Raw genomic sequence first — 8,309 nt, 5'->3', positions numbered from 1 at the left:
GCATTACGTGACGGTATTGCCATGACGTGAACTTGAAATTTTATTCGTACCTAAAGATGTTTCACTTCAAAAAGTGTTGCCAAATTACAATTAAAAACACACCATCCGATATCGTATCGTAACCAAATCGTCTAGTGTAAAAATATCATCGAAAAATATCCTTTTTCCACACATACCACAGTTTATATGATCTAGCACAGCCTCAAATGGACCCTAAATTACTTTAGCGTGCAGTTGCACTAACTTTCAGATATAGTTGGTTAATTAAATAATGGAATATTCCTCTAGATTGTACTTAGTTTTAGTGTAATTATTTTCTTCGTAGAATGGTTGAGGTTAAATTTTGTTTGATTTGAGAATGTGGTGAAGTAAAACAAATTATTATGGATTAAACCTACTACTCTGTTGAAAAGAATTTAATCATTTAGGTTGTTTGCAAGTTTAGACGGTCGGTTTTCAGTTCATTGAATTTTCAATGTTAGTCTGCATACTCCTCCGAAACGGGTGGACCGATTCTCATGAAATTTTCTGTGCATATCGGGTAAGTCTGAGAATCGGCCAACATCTATTTTTCATATGTACCTACCACGGGCGAAGCCGGGGCGGACCGCTTGTTATATTATAAATAAATATCAATTTCTTTATATTTCATAAGGTTTTGACGGTCCGAAAAATTAAGAAAATTCCATTGATAATTGTAAACTTAGCACCATTTAAACCTCACGTAAACACGTGATACCTTGTCATCTTAAAATATATTATGCATGGAAGTAATGAGACTAATGTCAATGTACATTCGGTGAAGAAAATAAATGTTTAGGGAAATGTTATTAAAAATTGAACGTTCACCTACGTCATAATATTACTACGTAATATAAAAACAATACGGAATTGTATCATCAGAAGCATTAAGATAACGCACGTGAACGTTTTAAAAATATATTTGATTGCATTTCTTTCATGGATAAAACGAGACAGTGAATAAGTTTCAACTGTATTGATTTATTTATTTTTGTCGGTTTATTTATGGGGGTTTAAATTTTAGTAGCTTGAATTCTGAAAAATAAACATTTCCTAGACCAGATTTTGTCTGATGTTTGAAAGAAATGTAATTGTACCTAGTGGAAATTTATCAATATGCATGATGATGATGATGATTATGTTGATGATGAAAATAACTACTACTACTACTACAAACTAATAATTACAAAAATTGTGAATGTTTAATATAAACGTTTCAACTATTTTTAATAATTTTAGTAAGTGAAGTCCCATGTCCCCTGGGTGATCAGCCTTCTGTGTCCTACCAGACCGAGACATTATTTTTTTCTTCGTCTCCACCGGGAATCGAACCCAGGACCCCTCGGTGCTACGCTCACGCGTCAACCACTGTACCAAGGAGGCGGTCAGTTTAAGTAAACATAAGTATTATTTTCAATGCTATGATATTAATATACAAATATTTATTGATAGGTGATTTGTTGAGATTATAATTGGGCCATATTGAAGGTGGAACTGGAACGTCTTATCGCTTGAAAGTTTAATCATTTCAATCTTTAATTCTTATTAAATGCCTCTATTTAATCAAAATCGGTTCATATTTAGTTAATATTTTATTTCTACAGTTAAACTTCGAGCCAACAGCTTCCCTGTGATCGACCAAATTGCCCACCAATATTGATATTTGATTCATACTTCTCTTCAATACGAACATTTCGTATAACTGCTGCCCATCTATTATTATAAGGGACAATTCAATCATCTATTTCCTAAATGATGACAAATTGTTACAATTCTAATAATATAAACGCGAAAGTTTGAAATGATGTCTATTATTCTTTCACGCAAAAACAACTGAACGGATTTTGATGAAACTTTACAGATATTATGTACCTTCCGGAATAATATATAAGATATAGAAATAGTTACTTTAGACACGAGTTCGCCCGTGGATGAAACCGCGTGGCACAGCTAGTATTATCAAATGTAAAAGCATTTGTAAGAATGAATTTATAATGTTTATTACTCTTTCTCACAAAAGTAGCATTTTAAATCCTGGTAATAGCCTGCCCCCCTAGTCAAGTGGCTTTCTGTTAGCGTAGCGTTCAATAGAATAGACTACGAATGTATGAGATTGACGTAACCTGTAGCTATACGTTTATCTACAGCTTACGTCAATCTTGACTAGGGGGGCAGGATTAGCAAATACGCTACTTTTAAGCGGTGTGCAACATAACATGTGAAGCCTTCAGAATTAGATTACAATATTTTACATTAAAGCTACATCAGGTACCTACCAGGCTACCACGCGAGTGATGCCACGGAATCAAGCAAGTTTCACATAAATTCAAGTACATCTCAAAAAGTTTGCTTCGTTACGCGCCCTTATTTCTCATTCAGTTCGAGTTCCAAAGTTAGCGTTTCAGAATTTCAAAGATCCCAGTTATTACCGTGATGGGAGGTTAAAAATTATAAGTGCTTTTTGTTTTTGACCTTATTGTGATGAATATTTTAAATTGGTAATGTTATGAATATTTGCTAAGTGTCACGGATTGTACGAGTCTTTAAGGATACACTTTATTGTAATATTAAAAGGATACTAAAGTAAGAAGTGTGATTTGGCCAAATCCCTATTTTTATTTACAGTACCTATCTGACTGAATAATTTTCCTATTATTCGGTTATATCATTGATAAAAAAATGGCGACTATTAAGAAAGGGTTTATAATGTAAAGTCTTAGTAAAGTGAATTCACTTTTTAATTTGCTTAAAAATATCTAATTATACGTCACCTAATAACAAAATAATCACCTGCCCAAACATTCAATGTAATAAACCTTTTTTCTGTGCTCTAACTGTAGAGAATTGTCGGTAAAATAGAACAAAGAAAGGAAAGGATTTCTATGAAATATTTGTAATTATACAACCATTAACAACACTTAATACTTGCAGCAACAATGTTATGATAAGCGCGGTAAATTATTAAATTTAATTAAGGCCACGATAGCGTATTTCATAGCATCTTCATTAATGAACATCTTGATAGCACAGTATAAAGAGAACAAGTAAGATATTTTCGAATAAAGGTACATCGCGCCGTTAGTATGTACGCGGAGTGCTTGGCCACCCTCCCGTTCATGTACGCAAGCTTGTCGCATGCACACAACGCCGCTCGGTTCCTTTTCATGGACCGTTCTCGTTGAGGGCCGCGCCCGCGCCATCGCTATGAGCGGTCGGTGTTTGTTTATACAATTACTAGCTGCTCCGCGCGGTTTCACCCCCGTGGCTCCACCCCTGTTGGTCGTAGCGCGATGATATATAGCCTATAACCTTCCTCGATAAATGGGCTATCTAACATCGAAAGAATTTTTTAAATCGGACCAGTAGTTCCCGAGATTAGCGCGTTCAAACAAACAAACAAACAAACTCTTCAGCTTTATAATATTATTATAGACTAGCTGCTCCGCGCGGTTTCACCCCCGTGGCTCCACCCCTGTTGGTCGTAGCGCGATGATATATAGCCTATAACCTTCCTCGATAAATGGGCTATCTAACTTCGAAAGAATTTTTTAAATCGGACCAGTAGTTCCCGAGATTAGCGCGTTCAAACAAACTCTTCAGCTTTATAATATTATTATAGAATATAGATTATAGATTTAAAATATCAACTGTGATATCAACGTGATAAGTGAGACTAGCGAGTTTAGGTTACCGTGCGCTCCTAAACACCGGGAGTCAGCTTACTTGTTTTCTTTATACTATGTTAATAGCTAGAAATGTTATTCTAGACTATTATAATATGCAGATACGCTTCAAAGGAAAATGCTTCCAAGGTTCGATCGCCAAAACTTTGTGGAAATATTACGAAGGAGTTTTGTTTTTAACGAGAAAATAATTAGGTTTTAAAAGTTCTTCATTGTTTTTTCTGCTTGAATGGACTTGACGATTAATTAGCGATGGCCATTCTGTATTTTGTACGATGTTTTGTTTTTTTAATAATTTTATGAAGAAAGCATGATAAAATTAATCTTTTTTCTTTTTCATATTCAGCTGCGAAATGTGAGAAAGATTATCAAAGTATCGCTTTCAGAAGTTTAGGTCCTACGGCCTACCGTCATCAGATGAACATTAAAGTGATGAAATCAAACACATTAAGTCATCTTGATCTTTTATGGCTGTTGCGAACAAATTATTATTTTGATTTCATCATTATTATTAGGTAGGTAACTAATAGAAATGTTTTCTGCTCCTTTTATATGGAATAATTTCAATGGGATTTGAAGAACAATATAGGTAAGTATTTGTGTAGCTGTGGGATACCAAGTGCATTTTTTTTTTCTTAACCTTTATAAGTCAGTACACAAAATAAGTAACTTTCATTTCCACACTTGTAACAATTTCCATCTTTTGCACTGACGTAGAACATTAAAACATCTCACCTTATTTTTTGGGTCATTTTACGCATCAGCGTCTCATGATATATCCTCACAATTAAAGCGTAGAGTTTCATACTATCAAGTTATACAAGCCATAAGCCTCTAGTAAATTAGCACCATTTTTTACCATAAATGTACGAGAACATTTTAGCCAAGATAAATTTTGTAAATTACTTGTCGCTGAGCTTCGCTTCCTATTTCATAACTTGAATGGCTTGGAAAACATGTAAGCTGGCAATCTTCATCTTGGCTCTGAAATGGTTTTTGCTTTTTTTTCTTGTCTTTATTGACTTGTATTTTAGAACGTACTTGCTAGTTGTAATTATTAATGCAACGGATTCATTTCAGATTGTGTCTATTTCCTGTAAATTTTTTAGATTTGATCGCGACCTCAACACAATGGACAAGGTAGGCGAGTAGAGACGATCATGATAGTTTAGAGGGCCCAAATGGTATGATCATTGATCAGCCGTCTTTGTATTTTTCCATAATCGCTGTAATGGCGGCAACATCAACGATCTTTTGTTGGGCCAACGCTGACTAAATTGTGTAGAATGTCTATTACATATCCCTTATCATCTATTCGGCTATAATGTCAAATAAATTATACTAACATACACTTACCCTTCTCATCGCCTGTATGAAGGTAAAAAATTGTCTTATAGCTTTTGATACAATCACCATTTTTATTGTAAACAATTTGACGTAGGTACAATGTATACATCATATTATTATCAGGAAAAAATCAACAAATACTTATCTTATACTGACAAGAGATAGAGAGATCAGAGAATAGAGTCAAATGGAGGCTCTTATTGCGTCGGAGGCCAAGACTTACTTTGGGTCCCTGCGCCACTCTAGTAAGTATAATATTACTAATCTACCGATGTAAATATGCATGTTTTTATAAGTATCGAAATTGATGCGATTCTTGAATCTTTTTTCAATAAAAATACCCGTACATAAATTCGCTGCGTAGCTTTAAAGATGAGAATGCACAACGGAAAGCGACTTTGTTATCATGTAGTGAAGTAAGGATTCTCCACTACGAAAAATCATACGAAAATATTACTTTAAAATATTGATTTTATCATACTACTAGCTTTCCGCCTGCGGCTTCGCCCGCGTTTTCAAAAAAAAAACCCGCATAGTTCCCGTTCCCGTGGGATTTCCGGGATAAAACCTAGCCTATGTCACTCAGAAATGATGTAGCTTTCCAACAGTGAAAGAATTTTTCAAATCTGCCAAGTAGTTTCGGAGCCTATTCAATTCATACAAACAAACAAACAAACAAAAAATCAAACCTTTCCTCTTTATAATATTTGTATAGATGTATAGATGTAGTCAACATTCATGATGAATTAGGTAAGACTCACAAAGGTATCAGTAACAAGTCTTCCATATCAAAATCCATACTAATATTATAAATGCGAAAGTAACTCTGTCTGTCTGTCTGTTACTCAATCACGCCTTAACTACTAAACCAATTTTCATGAAATTTGGTATAGAGATATTTTGATATCCGAGAAAGGACATAGGCTACTTTTTATCCCGGGAAATAGGATAGGTTTTATCCCGGAAATCCCACAGGAACGGGAACTATGCGGGTTTTTCTTTGACTGCGCGGGCGAAGCTGCGGGTGGAAAGCTAGTATGTATATATGTACCTATTATATCACAGTTCCCGCGGGACTCTGTACATTAGCGCGTAAACTCGTTATATGAATCAACATAATTATGTTTTATGTTAATAAATGTCCCACAGGAACGATGTGGAATAATTAGTTGACCAGTGATTGTAGTCGATATTCCGTTGAATGATTTTCTTAGTTAAATCAAAAGTTGCTTTTGTAAAAGTAAAAAAAATAAATGTATTAATGCTAAAAAAATAAGAATAAATCTTTTTAATTTAGAAGTGCAAAGAACACGAATGCGTTAGGATCAAACCAGTAAAAAAAGTTTCAAACACAATTTCGTATTGCATGGTTAGATAATTTGAATTCTATTAAGATTTCAAGATTATTAATGTTGTTTTTGTTATTAATTATAGTTTGGAGAATCAGCGTGGTTTGCAATAACAAATGTCATGTATACCTATAATTACAGATAATGTAATACTATACTAGTACCTATGATAATGACAAATCTCTTATATATAAAATTCTCGTGTCACAATGTTAGTCTGCATACTCCTCCGTAACGGGTGGACCGATTCTCATGAAATTTTCTGTGCATATCGGGTAAGTCTGAGAATCGGCCAACATCTATTTTTCATATGTACCACGGGCGAAGCCGGGGCGGACCGCTAGTTATTATATAAAAGAAACCAAATCAGCAAGCAAGAACCAACTTCATTTTATATACCTTATATTATATACCTACTAGGGTACGCAAATTTTATAAAGAACAATTTAATAAGAATATAATTAAAGATTAATTAATAGAAACCGACAATTACGAAATATTTAATGCTAATTAAATTAAAACGTCGTCTCTACAATAAAATATGATTAAAAGCCTCTTAAATGCTAAGAAGTTAAGCAGGCTTAAATAAAAGTGGATAATATTACGTGAAGACATTTATTAAAAACTATTGTCTTTTAAATTATTATACAAAAGAAAATGTATTAAAAACAGATTTTTTATATCAGACTAGCTGCGCCTCGCGGTTTCACCCGCGTGGCTCCGCTCCTGTTGGTCTTAACTTAATGATAAGCCTATAGCCTTCCTCGATAAACGGGCTATCTAACACCGAAATAATTTTTCAAATCGGACCAGTAAATTCTGCATTCTGCATTCCTAAGATTAGCGCGTTCAAACAAACAAACTCTTCGGCTTTATAATATTAAGTATATTTATTACCTTTAGATTAAAATATGATCTAACAACACTTTAAAATTAAGGTATATGAGGAAAGAAAAACATCTTAGTGTTGGATCCTTGTTGGATCTATGTCTATGCAGTCTCTGTAAGCCTACCAAAAAATCACATTTCAAAACCAGAGTAATAACTAGTACGTTACCTGCCTACAAAGATCTTTCTCATATCTAACTTACAATATATACGACAAACAAAAAACTAAACATGTCGTCACTGAAATTAAGACTTTATTAAATAAAAAATTTAATAAAAACATCCATCATAAAACTCATTATAAAGAAGCGATATAATAAAGAGCATTCATCAACTCCTACTTAGTATTCTTTAAGGCCACTAAGGAAGTAAGAAAACTGCTCTTTACAATGTAGTTTTAATACGAGGATTTTTACTTTAAAATATTGCTTTGTGATTAAAATGCAGTTACAGTCTTCGAGATAGTTCATGCTACTGTAATGGCTTGCAGTTTCATAAGCAGGGTTTTTTGACGTGACAACGTCTTATAATTCGATAGAGCCGGCTGCACGGACGAAAAAACATGACGCATGCGGCGTTACCTCGCTCTGAGGCGTTCCATGTAATCAAGAAGCTTATATCGTGTATTAGATATAAGCTTCTTGCATGTAAGGCTTGAAGTGCAAGCGAGAGCGCGGAACGAGCGACAAAGAAGCACAATCGGACGTTGTCACGTTCAACTATCGTCAGTAAACCGACTTTACTGACAACCAATTTTTATTATAACTGTGAATTAATTATCCCAAAGATGACAGGATAATTAAGACGTTAAACTAATTAATTGTACTATTTGTCGTCAATTTATTTGTAGAATGATTCGTGTTTTTTATAAAATTATTTATTCAATGTAAAGTTAACTGGAAATTCTATCCTACTTCATCATCATCACTACATAGTATAAAACAAAGTCGCTTTCTCTGTCCCTATGTCCCATGTTAGTGAACTTAGCAGATCATTTTTAGCAGATCAAAAAAAATGTGAG

General features: G+C 34.0%; 1 long non-coding RNA gene across 1 annotated transcript in view; it reads left to right on the top strand.

Annotated features, from left to right (window-relative positions):
* Positions 1–8,309, top strand: part of LOC149479319 (uncharacterized) — a 267,645-nt gene that overhangs the window by 225,351 nt on the left and 33,985 nt on the right. The gene's annotated exons all lie outside the window — the stretch shown is intronic.

Source organism: Colias philodice, chromosome 20 (genome assembly GCF_061535455.1).
Source record: "Colias philodice isolate Cphi_HAF_F1 chromosome 20, ilColPhil1 Martin Lab GWU primary, whole genome shotgun sequence".
In the NCBI taxonomy this organism is placed as follows: domain Eukaryota; kingdom Metazoa; phylum Arthropoda; class Insecta; order Lepidoptera; family Pieridae; genus Colias; species Colias philodice.
The sequence above is the reverse complement of the archived record's forward strand: the minus strand, read 5'-3'. Positions and strand labels throughout refer to the sequence as shown.